Raw genomic sequence first — 18388 nt, 5'->3', positions numbered from 1 at the left:
TCTTGCTTAAAGACTGTGCAGACTTGGGATTTCTATCGCTTAGCAATTGGGTTCACATGACATTACACTCTACAATCACATTGCTTAGAAACGGAAATTTCAACTCTCAATTGCCATCATAACCTGAGGACGACCTGCATCATATTTTGCATAATAATATGAATTTATGGAACCTTATCCTCAATTTTGATATATCCTTTCAAATGTGTCAGTTTTCCCCATTGTACACTTCAGCACAATGCCATTTTATTTCTCTTTTGGAGATTTCTGTATGCTGCAGTTGAATGATTATAGGTCTCTTGTGTTTTTTAAAGACTGTCTGGATCACACAGAGCTGGTTGACGGAGAAATTGTGGTACTCCCTGATTTCTCTTCATATCAAATATATAATAAAAAATATGGGTACAGAGTTTAAATCTCTGGAAATCAAAGGCTTTCAGCATCTCAAACATCTAAGAAGCTGTGATAAATAATTAAAGTCTAAAATTTCTGATCCCTAGACTAATCTCACATAAACCCTGATGTTCCAGCAATTTGGGAAAGTATATCTAATTCTTAAATGCAGTGGTTAAATCTTTTCTCAACTGGCCTGGATATGGAAAGCAATATTTTCAATATATATGGGCCCAATTATATATTATATAGGATTTTATTTTCATTGTCCTAAGCTACTGGATGTTTTTTATTATAATTTGTTTGATGTACTCAAATTTACTAGAAACTAATCAATCACTCAATAATTTTGTTTAACAACATGAGTAGTACCAACCAACCAAATTGTACCCCACCATAAAAATATGAAATCTTGCTTATAAAATAAAATATTAGACAGGCTATTTACAGCAGGCAAAGTAATATACATGGAATTGTAAAATTTAATAAACATCAGTGAAATATTATGGGATCATTAAATGAAGATGATGATCAGTGAAATATATTGCTATCTTCAGTTATACCAAGAACTGTAGAAGAGTATATGTCAAATTAGCTAGCTATATCTATATTTTGAGTGTTATGGTAAATCCAATTTTTACAGAGACAATTCCTATGAAATGAATAGATTTATATATTTCATATAAAACATCGTAGGCTTCATTTAGCTTTTCTGTTCAGCAGTACTGACACTACTACTAACTGATTACCACAAATCCCAAATCTACTGTGGAAATTCTTGTTGTAGGAAAAGTCTGTCTGTTTGACCTTGGATTTAGCCCATATAAATCAAAATTGAAAGAATGCAAGCATCTTTCTAATTGCAATAAACATCCTAAGGGATCTGGATCAGACCAAACCCCAGCTCCTTTTATACACACTTTAAAAATAAAATTTACCCATTTTGTACCAATGATAGAAAAAGAAATCAGCATACAGATAACTTGTTCTTTATGCTCTTGAAAGAAATAAACTTTGTAAATGTAAACATATTCACTCACAACTGCTCCTAGTAGGTCCAAGGAAATGTGCACAAAAATGAAATCAAAAGGAGAAAAAGGAAGAGAAGAATTATGTTATGTTATGTTATATTATGTTATGCTATGCTATGCTATTATACTACACTATATTTTGTACTGTACTATATTATATAGGGACGTGGTGGCTCAATGGCTAAGATACTGAGCTTGCAATCAGAAAGGTCAGCAGTTCAGTGGTTCAAATCCCTAGCGCTGTGTAATGGAGTGAGCTCCCGTTACTTGTCCCAGCTTCTGCCAACCTAGCAGTTTGAAAGCATGTAAAAAGGCAAGTAGAAAAATAGGAACCACCTTTGGTAGGAAGGTAACAGCTTTCCATGGACCTTCGGCGTTTAGTCATGCCAGCCACATGACATGGAGATGTCTTCGGTTAGCGTTGGCTTTTCAGCTTTGAAACGGAGATGATCACCGCCTTCTAGAGTCGGGAACAACTAGCACGCATGTGCGAGGGGAACCTTTACCTTTACGTTATACTATACTATACTAAACTATTACTATTACTATTAAATCTACTAATTCCATATTGTGTATGTATGTATGTATGTATGTATGTGTATATATATATATATATATATATATATATATATATATATATATATATATATATATATATATATATATATATATATATATATATATATATATATATATATATATATATATATATATATATATATATATATTCTGCTGACAACATACACTCTGTGCCACATTGTATGGCTGTAGATTTAAGCTTTTCCCTACAGTTTGAACCTAAAAAAGATCTTATCAGATAAGACCAGATTTTACGGAGGAAAAAATATTTTTGTACAATAACCCATTACAGATAAAAAATGGTGCAATCCAACAGTTCTTTTTTCATTATGAGATATATAAGTACAGTTTTCTTTTCATTATGAGACTTTTTGCTTGATAAGAGTTGACAAAGGAGCACTTACAACGTTATAAATAATGGGCAATTTTCTAAATGTAGCAGCACATCATTTGTAAGATTTTTTTTTATCATTTTGGTATATCAGCTCATTTTCTGAATCTTGCTAATAGTTTATATATGTATATGTATATGTATGTATGTATGTGTGTGTGTGTGTGTGTATGTATATATATACATACATACATACATATATACATATATACATACATACATACATACATACACACACACACACACGTATGTATGTATGTATGTGTGTGTGTGTGTGTATATATATATATATATATATATATATATATATATATATATATATATATATATATATATATATATATATATATATATATATATATATATATATATATATATATATATATATATATATATTTAAAGTCACAACCCCTGGTATGCCCAAATATGGGAGGAAGGTCACACTTCCACTCTCTGTCCTCGGCTCGTCACAAGAGACCATTCAGACAGAAACCCAATATTTTTTACTGTTGCCTTTTTTTGTTACATTTGTTATATTTATGCTGATAAATAAATAAAGGGAGACTAGTATAGATCTATTTCAAGCTATTTAGCTCTCATCAGCTAGCCACACCCTTATTAAGGAGTCGGGCCTTGTAGCTCAATGGTTAACACATCTGCCTGAGAGGCAATAGAGCACAGGTTCGATTCCCAACAAGGGTGTGGCTAGCTGATGAGAGCTAAATAGCTTGAAATAGATCTATACTAGTCTCCCTTTGTTTATTTATCAGCATAAATATAACATACATATATATATATATATATATATATATATATATATATATATATGTATGTATGTATGTATGTATGTATGTATGTATGTATGTATGTATGTATGTATGTATGTATGTATGTATGTAGGTCTCTAGTTGTTCGGGTTTTCTCCCGCGTAGAATTGGATATGTCTTTGCGACGTTTCGACGAAGTCACATTCGTCATCTTCAGGCTGCTGCTGACTACTTCAGGTTTGGTGTTTCCAGGAGTAGTGTGGGATCTTGGCTGTTTGTCCCTTATAACTGCTGGTAGGGGATTAAATTTTAACTGCCAGTAGGGGATTAAGTTTTAACTGCCAGTAGGGGATTAAAATTGATTGAATGGGGGCTTGGGTGTGTCTTGATTAGGTGGAAGTGTGTCAATATTTGGTGGAAGGGTGTTCTGTTCTGATTGTTTGGGAGGTTGTGTTTCCTGTGAGGGTAGGAGGGGTTTTGAAGAGGCTGATTGTGCTTTAGCAGTTTGGCTTCTGGTTCTGGGTCGTGCCTCCTCATCAGTTTGTGTTTTTGGTTGTTTTCTTTGTGGATGTTTTTTGGTAGTATTCTGTGTGGCTATTGTGAGTGTGGGCCTGGTCTCATTCTTCATGTTTGGGATTCGTTTGTTAATGAGGGCGGGTTTCCAAAGGGCTGGCAGGCGGGAGGTGTCGTCACGCCTGTTCATGCTATGTGGGTGTTTTTCTATTTCGATTGCTTCCCTGATTATACGGTTGTTGAAGTGTTCGGCCTTGGCGATGGTTCTTGTCTTATTGAAGTCAATTTTATGTCCTGTGGCTTTGAGGTGTTGGACCAGGGAAGAAGTTGGTTCTTCTTTTTTGATTGCATTTTTGTGTTCTTCAATGCGTGCACTTATTCTTCTGTTGGTCTGTCCGATGTATGTGGCGGGGCAAGTAGTGCATGGGATTTCATATACTCCTTGATTTTCTAATTCAATTTTGTCTTTGGGGTTTCTTAGGATGGTGGATATTTTCCGGTCTGTGCAGAATGCTGTCTTGATGTTGTGTTTGCGGAGGATTTTGCTGATTTTGTCTGTGGTGCCTTTTATGTATGGGAGGAGGGCTTTTCCATTTTCTTGTTCTCTGTCCTGGACTTTAGTGGGGGTTTCTTTTTGGATTAGGTTGGTGATCTTATTTCTTTGGAATCCATTGGATGTCAGTACGTTGGTGAGAGTGTGTAGTTCGGTTTTTAGGTGTTGTTCATCAGCTAGGCGTTTTGTTCTGGAGATGAGTGTCTTGGCTACGGAATTGATCTGGGCTGGGTGGTGGTGTGAGAGTGCGTGCAGATAGCGGTTAGTGTGTGTTTTCTTCTGGTAGATGGTGTGTCCTAGGGAGCCGTTAGATTTCCTGTAGACTAAGACGTCCAGGAAGGGAAGTTGGTTGTTTATTTCTGTTTCCATGGTGAACTGTATTTTGGGGTGTAGGCTGTTGAGGTGTGTAAGGAAGATGTCCAGTTGTTCTTTCCCATGTGGCCAGATTATGAAAGTGTCGTCTACATATCTGAGCCAGAGTTTAGGTTTGTGATCAGATTTTTCTAGGGCTTGGGTTTCAAAGTTTTCCATGTAGAGATTGGCAATGACAGGTGAGAGGGGTGATCCCATGGGTGCTCCTTCCATCTGTTTGTATCTTTGTCGCAACGTCGCAAAGACATATCCAATTCTATGCGGGAGAAAACCCGAACAACTAGAGACCTACATACTAACACCCGCGAAAACCTCAGAAAACATATATATATATATATATATATATATATATATATATATATATATATATATATATATATATATATATATATATATATATATATATATATATATATATATATATATATATATATATATATATATATATATATATACACACACACACACACACACACACATACATACATACATACAGCACATTATTTTCTAGGCTGGCAACATTCATGTGTAGGTGCACAACCAGGATAATCCATGTTAAAACTGTTTATGTTTATTGTCCTTTTCAGCTCTAGTATTAGCCTTTCAGTCACTTATAAAATAGCAATTGTTGATATAATGAACCTTGTGATAGTATAGACAAAGAGCACACCAGAAAAACTAATTTACTGTAAGATGACATTAAGAAAATCTTGCAAGTCTGAATGCACATCTTCCCCACCACCCTACCTCATGCTTTACAGCCTAATAAACTAGGAAGGATCCTTTCCGGTGCTGGGTCCCTACCGATTTGGCTCGGTTCGGCTGAACCAGTAGCAATTTGACAGTGTGGGTCACTGGAACAAGCAGGAACCCAGGCCTGCCATGCACCCGAACTGGTTCTCCCAGCAGCGCTGCGGGTGCCACCATCTTGTTTTTGTCTTCTGCATATGCGCAGAAGCATTTTTATAGTATTGCGCATGCACACGCAGAGCACATCAAGCATGTGTGGAGGGCGGGTCCCTGAGCAAACCATCAGTAATGGCTGCTGGAACCCACCACTGGTCCCTTCTGAGAAGTTGGCCAAGCCCACATTCCTTCTGTGGGCTCAGCTGCCTCTTATCTGGCTGGAGCAAGAATAGCAAAATCCCTCACCTCCTGGTTCTTCCACCCTTTGAAGACCACTCTTGCAGTCTCCAAATGAAAAACAACCATAGGGAAGGGAAAGTTGCAACCTCACACCCTCTGTTTCTGCAGAGAAGATTGAAGGAGTGGATTTACACATTGGCTTCTTTTCTTGGTTGTAATTGTCAGCTCTGCCTTTCACATCTTCAGTCTACTATTTTTCCCCAGAAGTCCAAGTTGTTGATCTGCTTTCTTCTGCAGTGTAGTATATTCCTACAAAATGTTAATCTCAAGTTAAAGACTAAACTCTGCTGCCTTAATTATTAATAAGAACCTTTTCATAGGCTCCCAGGCTGTAACTGACCAGATCTTAAAATGGATGCATGATAAAAAAAATGAATTGTTTATTACTATTTACTACTACTGTTATTTGCAAATGGTCACTCTCGGAGTCACTTGCTAAATGAGGGCTACCTGAATGAACAAGTGAACTATATGTATGCTATCAGAATAATAAAATGTTTCTTATTTTGGAATGGTATTTTCAGAATAGTATCTAAAACAAATAGCATACTATCGAAGAGATATCTACCTAGCTATTTTAGGAAACAAAATATTGTAGCAGATGGATGTTCATTCTGAATTGCCCCAGAGTTTCCAAACCATCTGCTCATACTTTGAGAAGCTTTTTTTTTAATTGTTCAATTGCTTTCACCTCTTTGTGACTCAAGGGACATCATTGCAGCAACTTTGTCAATAACTGCTAGAATTCTTATATAATCATGCATGTTTGTTTATGTGTGTGTGTGTTACCAATAATGGTATCTAACTACTGTTGTAGTCTTCTGATGGTTTTGTTTTCAATCGCCTTTGGTTTTTCCAAAGTTCATGGTTTTCTGCAACAATTATTGCCTTTGCTTATCTAAGATTTAGCTTCACTCTTAATGCCTCCAGGGAGCAGTATAGTTCTCAATGATTGGTTCTTCTTGAGGTTCTAAGTATTCTCAACAATCTTCTCCAGCATCACAATTCAAATACATAAATTATTCATTTTTCAGCCTTTCCAATGGTCACAGTTATAAGTTACAACTGGGGAAACCATACCACTATATATATATCTTTTTTGTCAATGTGATTCTCTGTACTTCAATATTTTGCTCAGATTTGTCATAGTTCATTTTCCAAGTACCAGACATCTTTATTCCATGGCTATAGTCACTATCTCAGGGATTAAAGTTGGTTACTACTTAGGTTTGTTATCCATATACATACCCTGGGTTAGTATTGTCTGTTGGCATAATCTTATTTGTTTTTAGTACCGATTGGCTTGATTAGATTGGGTTTTGCACTTTCATTTCATCAATGAATAATTCTTTACCTCTTCCATACTTCCAGTGATCAGCATGAGATGTAAATTTGATGCTTCTCCTGGCACTGTCCCTTTCAGTTCCTATTTCTTCTAGTCTAAGTCTAATTAGTTTTCATGATATATTCTCCATATAAATTAAATAAATAAGGTGCACTATACAAACTTGATGTCAGGCCTGGAAGCCTTCTTTTACATATGGGCCTTCAGGCCTGCCACATTTTCTACTGGGGGAAAATGGGAGGAGGGATTATATGGAGCATGGGTGATATATAGTCAAAATAACATTCTTTCTCAGAGAGTCAAGGCCATCTTGCCCTGCAATGAGGTGACTGGGAGGTAACTCCTGACTTGGATGATACCTAATTGGATTATGTGATGGACATGTGGGTGCTGGGCAGGGACTTGAACTTTCTTTTGGGTGGGGAAAACCTGGAAGCTTTTAGATTTGGGTTCTCCCAGATGTCCACAATATGAACCCTGATACTTGGTGCACTCTATTTCCTATTCCAAGTCTTCATTTTCTCCACAGTCCATTCTTCTTGGCCATCATACAAAATGTTCAATAACATTTTAAGGGCTAGCTATTAACTGCTATGGTCTATATAGTCAAAAGCTTTAATATCAGTCATGGGATCCAAAACTTTTTACTACCGCTTCTGTGGGCGTGGCTTGGTGGGCATGGCAGGGGAGGGATACAACAAAATCCACTCCCTCCCCACTCCAGGGGAAGGTTACAACAAAATCCACATTTCCTCCCAATCATCTGGGACTCGGGAGGCAGAGAATAGATGGGGGCAGGGTCAGAGGTGGTATTTACTGGTTCTCCGAACTATTCAAAATTTCCGCTACCAGTTCTCCAGAACTGGTCAGAAGCTGCTGAATACCACCTCTGTTTAGTATCATCAATCAAGGAAATATAAATTTGGAATTCACTTCCCTTTTTTTGTTATCTATGGGATTCTAGCACTGTGATCTCAATTGCTCCTGTGTCTACTGAATGTAGCTTGTATATTTGGCAATTCTTGTTTTATATGTTCTTGAGCTATGGATTGGAAAATTGTACTAGTGTGTGAAATCAGTGCAACTATTTGGTGGTCTGAACATTATTTAGCATTACTTTTTTTTGCTACTGGAATATAAATATAAATTGATCTCTTTCAGTCCCTTGGCCACTGCTGTGCTTTCCAAACCTGCTTATAAAGCAAATAGTACTTTAACTGCATTGTCTAGCAACATTTTCAACGATTCTGCTGATACTTAATCAAGTCCTACAGTATTTTTAGCAATATTTTTCTGAGCTTATTTTCTAGAATGTCTAATTCTAGTTCACCGATAAACTCTTAAACTTTGTATTTGTCATCATTTCAGACTTTAAAAAAAAATGTTTCATATATTTGTGCAATCCCTTCTTTGTGCTTTCTTTCTACATTATATCTTTGTCTTTTTGTGTGTGTGGTATACAGCCTTTCTTTGCATAGAAAATTCCCCTTATTTCTGTAATTTTCTTAAATAAATCTCCTGTCCTTTTCATTTAGTTACTATTCTTCTTTGCATTGCTTAGTTATACCACCTTTTTGTTCTTTTTTGGAATTCACTGCTTAGTTGGGCAGGTTTTCTTCTCTCTGTTGTTTTTCTTCAATGATTTTGCTTGCACCAGGAGATATTTTTGTTTACTTCATCTTGAATGATGTTACAAATTTCAGTTCAGATCAGTTCATCATACGGTCTATTTGTCAAATCTAGCAGGTTAATCCTATTCTTTATGTTCACCACATAATAATATGGTTGAAATCAGATTTATTGTTTGAATGAGTTTATACAATTTAATTTAAGTTGTGATTTTGAAATGAGGTTGTGATTTGTGATTTGTTTTTGCTACCCAATAGAACTTTATCTTTGCTTTCAAAATATACAGGCAATTTGATCTTGGTATAAAGTGACACCCATGTTTTAGGTTACTGGAAAAAGGATTTGCTATAAATGTTTAATCTTCTTGAAAAAGTTTATTAATCCGTATCCTGCTTTGTTTTGTATGTATATTATATGTTATATGTTGTTATATGTTATATATTATACATTTTACATTCTATATATTATACATTTTACATTCTATATATTATACATTTTAAATTGTTTATATTATATATTACTATGTGTATGTTTATATATAAATGTGTACTATTATGAATAGTCTTAAATATATGCTTATATTTGCATTTCAGATGCTATTTTACTTTCAGCTTTGTCTCACACCTGACCCATCACAAGAAGCTCACCTGACATACCACACCTGAAGCTCTTATAAACAGAAGAACACTGACATCCCCTAAACGCCACAGGAAGGACTTACTGGAGAAGAGCCTAATGCTGGGAAAGATTGAGGGCAAAAAGAAGAAGAGGATGACAGAGAATGAGGTGGCTGGATGGAGTCACCGAAGCAGTAGGCGTGAGTTTAAATGGACTCCAGAGGATGGTAGAGGACTGGAAGGCCTGGAGGAATGTTGATCATGGGGTCGCGATGGGTCGGACACAACTTCGCAACTAACAACAACAAAACTCCATTAAAGATGTTATTTAGCCTGGTAACGAAATGTTCGGAAACCAACCCAGAGAATGAACCTTCACCCTTAACTTCCAGCTTTCTCCTTTCAGTCTCCTAAAATTATTATTAATATTTTTTTAGTGTTTAGAGAGCCAAGGTGGCGCAGTGGTTAAATGCAGCACTGCAGGCTACTGCTAGATCAGCAGGTCAGCGGTTCAAATCTCACCGGCTCAGGGTTGACTCAGCCTTCCATCCTTCCGAGGTGGGTAAAATGAGGACCCAGATTGTTGGGGGCAATATGCTGACTCTCTGTAAACCGCTTAGAGAGGCCTGAAAGGCCTATGAAGCGGTATATAAGTCTACTGCTATTGCTATTGCTATTTAGCAAAATATCGCAAGTCACTACTTCATTCTTTTGATGATTTTTTTTTGTCTGTGGTAGTGGCATTCTTCTGATCCATTCTAAGTCCATTTGCTGATTTATAGAATGTCAGTGTTATTTTTAACATCTCTACTCTTAAAACATCAAACGTGGTTTGGTTTATGGTTCTGACATTCCACATATCAAAGGAATAATATATCTTTTCAGTATTGAACAGACTATGTACCTATCAGCAGGGACACATCCTTTTGGCTTTAATCCATTCACACCATAAAGATGTGTACTATAATTGTCCTCTGCTTTTTTCCAGTAGCTCATTGGGTGCCTTCTGGTACTGATCTTTCAATATCACACTGACATTGTTGTGGTTGTGAATCTGTTTGGTTTTCATGGCAGGTGATTGGAGTAAGTTGCCATTTCCTTCTCAGGAAGAATAAAACAAGGCTGCCCAAGTATATTTTATGATTGGATATTGTTTTTATCAAGTGCCTATTGGGCAGGGATAGGGAGGGAGATGAAATTTGGGTTTCAACGATTTTTATCTATACTCCCTGGCTGCAGCCATTAGAATAAGTCATATAATGTATCAGAGGTGGGATCTTACTGGTTTAACAACCGGTTTGCTGAATGTGTGCTTAGCACATGCGCTCTTGCTTTGCTCAGGCACGCGCCTGATGTGCACTGTTCATGTGTGTGCAGTTTACAGAAAACTCACCTTCCACATTACTGCTAGTGAGGAAAACAGCTGAGGCACGGCAATCCACTCTGCCGCAAAGATCAGCTGGGCTTTGGAAAAGGAAATATAGGTGAGTATAGCGCAGGGGCAGGCAGACGGGCCCGCTTCAAAGTCAGAGTGAACCAGTTCCCTCCCAGCTGACAGTCGGAGCTACCAGTTCACCCGAACCATTCTGGATGGGTAGAATCTCACGCCTGTAATGTATGTCTCACAATAAAGTTGTTCTTGTTATTATTACTAACAGTCGTATAATGAGAAAAGATACCCATTTACTCAATGCTTTTAGCAACATAACTGAATAGCATTTACTATGCCTCTTGTAAGTTATAATCTTATGAAAGATCATTATGATATATGTACAAAGTCATTTTTGAAGAGTAGAAATCTGAGAATTAACAGAAAAACCACAACAGTGAAAATTGATGATTATATAGTACTCAAAAAGTATTTGTTTAAGCTGCTGAAAAAAAGTTGAAGTATATAGTACATTACAACCATATTTAAATTAGGAATAATATGGAACTTTTTAAATAATAGAGATAATTTGATATCTAAGTAAAAGTAATGAATAACATATTCTATCTTTGAAAAGCTTTAAAAAAACAACAACTAAAATTCCATTTGATCGGGACTCTGCCCTGCTTGACAGCTATTTATACGGAGCTGTCAAGCAGGGAGGCCAATAGGCGCGAGTCTGACAGCCTGCGCTCGGCCATGCCGCGCCTTAGCCAATCAGGCGCGGCCTGGCTGTTGCTGGATGTCAGTCGTAGCCACAAGGACTAAACACAATTGATTACAGGTATTATGAAAATTTTTACGGACACAAATTGAACAAATAAAACATATCAATACTCTAATGTTCTTCATTCCTTGAAAATACTTAGGGAAATGAAAAGAGGAAATATTCCCCTTTCCACACAAAGAAACCTGTAATAGAGAATGATTTGGCGAGTATGGTCCTCAAAGATTTAAAACATTTTCTTACGACAGTGAATCATTTTGGTCTACAAATATATATATATATATATATATATATATATATATATATATATATATATATATATATGTGTGTGTGTGTGTGTGTGTGTGTGTGTGTGTGTGTGTGTGTGCGCACACACACACACACACACACACACACACACACACACACACATATATATATATATATATATATATATATATATATATATATATATATATATATATACACACACACACACACACACAAACATACATACATACATACATACATACACATACCTATATACCATGACAAAGGGATAGATAGACAACCAGCCTGAAAGTCCATAGTAACCCAAGTCCCACAACACACGTGACCCTTTTTGTCACACATAGTTAGCAGTGATTCTGGCAGAACAAGGTCCTGCTAGCAATAGGACTAGCAATAGCACTTAAGACTTATATACCGCTTCACAGTGCTTTACAGCCCTCTCTAAGTGGTTTACAGAGTCAGCATATTGCCCCCAACAACCTTGGTCCTCATCTTACCAACCTCGGAAGGATGGGACAACCTTGAGCCTGGTGAGATTTGATCTGCCAAACTGCTGGCAGCTGGTGATCAGCAGAAGTACCCTGCAGTACCACACTCTAATCAATGCGCCACTGCGGCTCATCCAATCAAGTTAGTTTTATAATTATTAGAATCTTATTCACTTTCTGTGGAAAATGCCTTCCATGAGAAAAGCATCAGCAAGGATGGAAAGAGATATAAAAGAAGGGAGGGGGGAGAGAAAGAGAAGAAGGAGAGAGAGATTACATCCTCCGGGAGCTAAAGGCCACATATTTTGCATAGTCTCCTCCATTTTTCTCCCTTTCAATAGCAACCTGTGAGGTAGATTGGGTTGAAAGAACGACCGATCCAAAATTATCCAGTAAGCTTGAGTGAGATTTACTTTAGTCCTTCATAGTCCTTCTCTAACATGTTAACCACTCCAGCATACATTTCTTGTTCACTGGTCGGGGAAGCAGCAATACTGTCGCTTGGACTTTGCAGCTGCTTGGGCAATGCTCTCTGTGCTGCCATGCCTTTCTAGCAGCTTCTGTAATAGAGAAGCTTCTTTTTCTTAGTTCTTGGAGAACTACGTATATGCAAAATAGCTAGCTGATTAGATTTAACCATTCCCACAACTCACTCATAATCTGCACGGCTGAGTCTGTTTTGGACTAGATTTAAGATTAGTTGGCCAATTTAATTAACTCTCTCCTCAGTGTTCTGATAATACCCTAACTTCTCCCTCTATTTAAGTATGTTCCTGGAGCATCAAATTAAATGTGTTTTGGGAACACAGCCAATGTGTTCATTTGGTGGTAAAGTTTCTATTTTGACAAGGGTTTTTTTTTTTAAAAAAAAAGTCTTGTGGATGTAAATTTTAATGGCTAGAAAACCAGGCAATTATTTGGAATATTCAGTGCCATACCCTTGAGAGGAAATTGCTGCTGAATTCCTTACTGGGCTAAACTAGATATTCATGAGATATACAGGTGGTAGCTATACTTCTGATCCCTCTTTTATGCATTATATAAGTACAGGGGGAGGGCAGTTTTTACTTTCTCAGGAAGGAAGCTGGTGGGATGAAAGCCTGATCTTGTTCCTTCTCAATAAAATGGGAACCAAAGTGATTCTCCCCCAATGTTTAGACACAGAGGAGCACATTTTCCATCTATAATAGTTACGAAGAGGTTGCAGAAGCTGTGAGTGGGAAGTGTGCCCTGCGGTTTTACAGTGTGCACTGTTAGGTGAAGTATTAAAGCAACATTTTTAAGCTCCTCTAACTCCCTCATAGAGACTTTGGTGATAACTATTGTTTTGGCCATTGAATAAGCAGGTGTCTCTGTAATGATAACATTGATATATTTTCAATCCCATGCCAGACTGAACCACATAACTTTAGTTTTAACCTATAAAACAATTGAAGAGAATTCAAGAATCATTGTTCCCTAATAGGGGTAGCAACCGCATATGAAAAAGATGGAGGAGAATCGAAGTAATTCTTTTGGAGAGATTGCATCACTGAATGCTTCCCTATATCTACAATTCACTGCTCAGGGTTTCCGTCCATCCCACCCCCATTTGAAATTAACATAATATTTTCATAGATCTATGCTATTCAATATCTCTCTACATCCCAAAAAAATGTGTTTGGACTTTCTTAAAAGTAGAGTTAATAATCTATCTACTTTGATAGAGCTAAATAGGAAAACAAGAACAAGAAACAAGATCAGGAATCCCGATCTTTAAAAAATAATTTACATTAGGTGCTTTAATATATACTGTAGATCACCTAATAAAATAGCTTAGATGCTGATTTTTCTAGATAAATAAGTTCTGAATGTTTCTAGGTGCCAAAGAGCATAATCCAAAATATACTGTATGTGTCATGACTTGTTACCCATTCATGTATTTCTAATTTTTTTTAACACAGCAAAAGTTTCTGCCTACTGCTCCTACCTCCATCCCAATTCATTTAAATGTATTGTGCACATATCCTGTTACAGAATTATGAAATTCAGGAGATTTTTGTGAATTTTAGGCAGTAGCCATCCAAAAGCAGGATAAAAGCCATGCTTTGCTGTTGCTGTTTTTTTTAAATAAAATGTCTTTGGAAGACTGTTAAGTTGTTCAAAATATAATTAAAGGACAGCCAAAAGCTACATTTGTTTGCTGCTGGCATTTTTATTCATTTGTTTAATTGTCTCCAGGTATGGGAGCACACATGAAATAGTTATGTTTTTGGTTTGTTCTTGCTTTTGGAGGTGTTGAATTCATATCTACATTTTCGTTGCTGTTTCCAAACAGAGAGCAATGAAGAACGTTGCTGACTTAATGAAATTAAACATAGGGATTGGATTGTGCAACTTTCCCATTTGAATGATGGGGGTCCACATCACAGAAGAGATTAATGCAATTACCACAAACCAATAAACTTTCACATGGACCAGCTGGATGTCTCATCTGCACTTATCAAGGCCTATGCTGAACTGTTCTCAGTACTGTTGCACCCTTTTCAATCTGTGAAGTCAATGAGGAATGTGTCTGCCTTGGATTTAACATATACCAATGTTTTCTATTATTGGACAGATACATTCTAGGCTCAACAAATCCATTCTTTTTTCTTTCTCATTAAAATAAAAAAGGAACAGTAATCTTAAAATGTATCAATGGGGTCATCCACCCATCTATAGAATCTAATGTTTTGAACTGTCTATAATTTAATTTATTGTATTATTTGGAAACTTCTATCTCACAATTCAGAGCTGCAATTGAACTGCATCTCATCTTATATTCAGTAAACGATAGAATGTTTTTCATTTAGTTGTCCATGAAATTCTAAATTAAGACAATTCCCAGTCAAATATAGAGCAGTTAGCATTAACATTTGTATTAGTATTACAATGGTAATGTATCTTGCCTTTGTTAAAGACCTTGGGGATAGCAACTTCTTCTTCCTGATTAATTCTATAAAAAGAACAAAATCCAACTGTTATCTGGGTAACAATTCTAAGATGTTCTTGCTGTACACAATTTCTCCTGTTAGAAACTCTGATGTAGGAGTCATACCTGAATAGATTATTTGTATATCAAGGAAGGGCATATCAGTTGAAGAGGCCTGGGTGCTGAAAATATTTGATAAAGAAGTTGAAGGCCTTGGAAAAAGTAATCCTAAGTAGCACAGCATGTTAAAAATAAAATAAAATAAAACAGAGAGATAATATAAAGCCAATGGAGGCGAACACCAATTTCCTGAACATGTAGCATTTTTCTACATTGGGTGGATTTTTAGAAAGATAGCACCATAGTATGTGGACTTGGTGTGGACCACATATATGGACAAGTAAGGACATTGGTCAGAAACAAGGAAATCTTTGGGTTCCTAAAATGCAAATGCTGCTTTGTGCTGATTGAAGAAGAAAGCAAAGGTTAATAAAGGACCTCACCTTATAAAAGAGCAAGGGAAAATGAAACATCTGCAACATCCCTCTGGTAGAAAATCGATCTTTCCAGCTCAGAACTCAATCATGCTCCCATCAGTACTTCACCTCTGAGTTTGATTCTTTGCAGTTGAAGATTATGAATCTGATTGGGAAATCAGTTTTTACTAATAAATGCCTTAGTTTTTAATATTTTTTCAGTCACTAATCAATAATTATTGAGGGTTACATCAACAGCATCTTAAATGAAACTGACCAGTTTGAATGAAATGGAAAGGAATTTCACACAAATATAGTAGCAAAGGAGTCTCCATTTAGCAATAGTTTGGATGGAATGTGCAGTTCAGAATAAAAGGATTGTCCCATAGTGTACAAAAAGAAGGTATATGTTGCTAAGGTAACAGCTAGTATCTATTTCTGATTCTAAAATGGATGGAAGGCTCATTGCCCCTCCTGCTAGGTATTGGGAGACACGGTGCATTACCTGGGAACAAAATATTTTTATGTGTTTCTTTAGCACAGAAAATCAATCTTTTTTTTTTCAGGGACAATCTCCAGTAGGCAAACTTGTTGGTTATGTTGCCACCTAGATACCTATTTGGGTCAAATAATTGGAGGGGACAATGCACCTTAAAATTAATGAAACAATAGGAAAAATATTGTAAAAGAATAATATGTTAGTGGCAGACCAGGACAGGAGGGAAGATGATTTTTGGAAGGATAGGATGAAAGGTATTTCCAGGAATGGAACTCTCTTTTTCTACAAATATTTCCCTGAGCAAAATGTGGTGAAACATTTTTTTCCTGTGTTTTAAAATCTTATGTGAGTGAAAGGATAATAGGTCAACATTTTGCATCCAAGCATCTTTCCTGATGCCCCTGCCATGTCATGTGGAGGAATTCATTGTGGACAGCAATTATGTTTGGAAGATTTAGCGGTAAAAGGAAACCAGGCCACCAAAGAACATGATGGCTGGACATCATCAAAGTTGACACCAGCCAAAGCATAGAACCCAAAGAAATAGCACAAGATCGGAAGATGTGGAGACAGGTGGCCCATAGACTCGCCAAGAATTGGACAAAATTCCAATTTGCTTCTCTTTTAAGTCTTATGGGAGGGGCCAATCATCTGCAAGCCTTACTCCCGAGTTGCCCCTTTTGTTCTTGCCTTCTGGCAGCTCTACGCATGTGCACACTGGGAACAGGCTCACACTGTTCTTCTGCCTCGCTGATGTCAGACTCCAGAGACAGCACATCACTCCTAGATGGTCTTGGTCCCCTTTCTGCCTCTGACGCAGAGCCCTCCTCTGAGCCTTCCCTAGACTCCAGGACTGGTCCATGTTCCTCCCCAACCTCCTCATTCTCTGACTCTGCTGCCAGCTTTGCAGGCCACCGGCGGATCAGAACAAGCGGCTATATGATTAAGAAGCTGAGGTTTAGAGCCATGGCACAAGATCAGAAGTGATATTCAGCCAGTTCTCTCTGGTTCGGGTGAACTAGTAATGGCGGCTGCTAGATGCTCCATACACTTGCCCTGACATAATGCACAATCACTGCACATGCGCATAAGGCAATGTGGAGATGTGGCACATGAGCCCACTTTGCGAACCAGTAGGGAAGGTAAGTGAATCCACCACTGGACAAGATCCAGCAGGACTCCCCCTGGTGAAGAAATAAACCACCCACAAGACTGTAATGTTAGAAAATTAAATATCAGCTCCTCTCCTGCTTCTGATAAATTAGTGTGGACCCTGGGGGGGGGAATAAATAAAGAAAAGAAAACCCAATTCTTGAATCTCAGGGATGTTGTAAAAATACTGAGCTTTGAAAATGATTCTGAACTTGTGCAAAAACCCACAGATATCAGAAAACATTTTAAAGGTAATGCATGAATTATTGGAAGTTTTAGTTCCAGATGTCTGGCTTCCAGATCCATAGTCCTTACTCATTATCTCTGATGTAAAATATCAGCAAGGATCTTCCAAGCCAGTATATGGCATGCCATTTATGCTACAGGATGTCATTTATTTCCTTTCGAAAGCTTCAAGGCAGCGGGGAACAGAATCCCTAGTTGCTTTCTTACAAATGCAGAAGTATATCATATTGAAATAAAATGTTCTTGCAAAGGACTGTGGCAACAATGTCTTATATTGACATTTAAGTCATTGGCAAGTTTAGATTCATGATCACAGAAGCATCTTAAGCAAAGACACAATAGAGAGGAGTGAGAAGCTGTTTGGATATCTCCCTTGGCTGTGAATCCGACTTCCTGTAGCTATGCTCAATGGCCAATGATGATCTCTGTCTGCCTCTGCATATGGAATTTGAGTGGGAAGACTGCCATGTGAACTCATGTGCTGTGCTAAATTACTTGGCATCACCTGCTTAGCAGAGCTAGCCAAGTGACCATAGCTTTAGACAGGCAGCATATATAACACTGCAAATGTTGGCTTCTCCATTGAAAATCTGGCTCTTAGTGACAAGGATGAAAAATTAACATTGCCAGCCTTCCTGACTGCATTTGCACCTGTTGGTATTTAAGTAGTGAAGGACTGCAGACATAGCAATACATGTTCTGTAGGTTACTTCAATGCCAAGGAAGAACACAGCTATTTAAATCCCATTAAAAATTTTTTATGTGAACACATGTGGGAAGATCCAGGGGGCATCAGCAGAGAAATTCAAGAA

At 37.2% G+C, this 18388-nt stretch overlaps 1 protein-coding gene across 1 annotated transcript in view; it reads right to left on the bottom strand.

Annotated features, from left to right (window-relative positions):
• PRKN (parkin RBR E3 ubiquitin protein ligase) overlaps positions 1–18388 on the bottom strand; it is a 785743-nt gene that overhangs the window by 56485 nt on the left and 710870 nt on the right. The gene's annotated exons all lie outside the window — the stretch shown is intronic.

Source organism: Thamnophis sirtalis, unplaced genomic scaffold (assembly GCF_051295495.1).
Source record: "Thamnophis sirtalis isolate CommonGarterSnake01/CBP01778 unplaced genomic scaffold, rThaSir2_p1.2 scaffold_6, whole genome shotgun sequence".
NCBI classification, from domain to species: Eukaryota; Metazoa; Chordata; class Lepidosauria; order Squamata; family Natricidae; genus Thamnophis; species Thamnophis sirtalis.
Note: the sequence above shows the minus strand (reverse complement) of the source record. Positions and strands in the feature narration are given on the sequence as shown.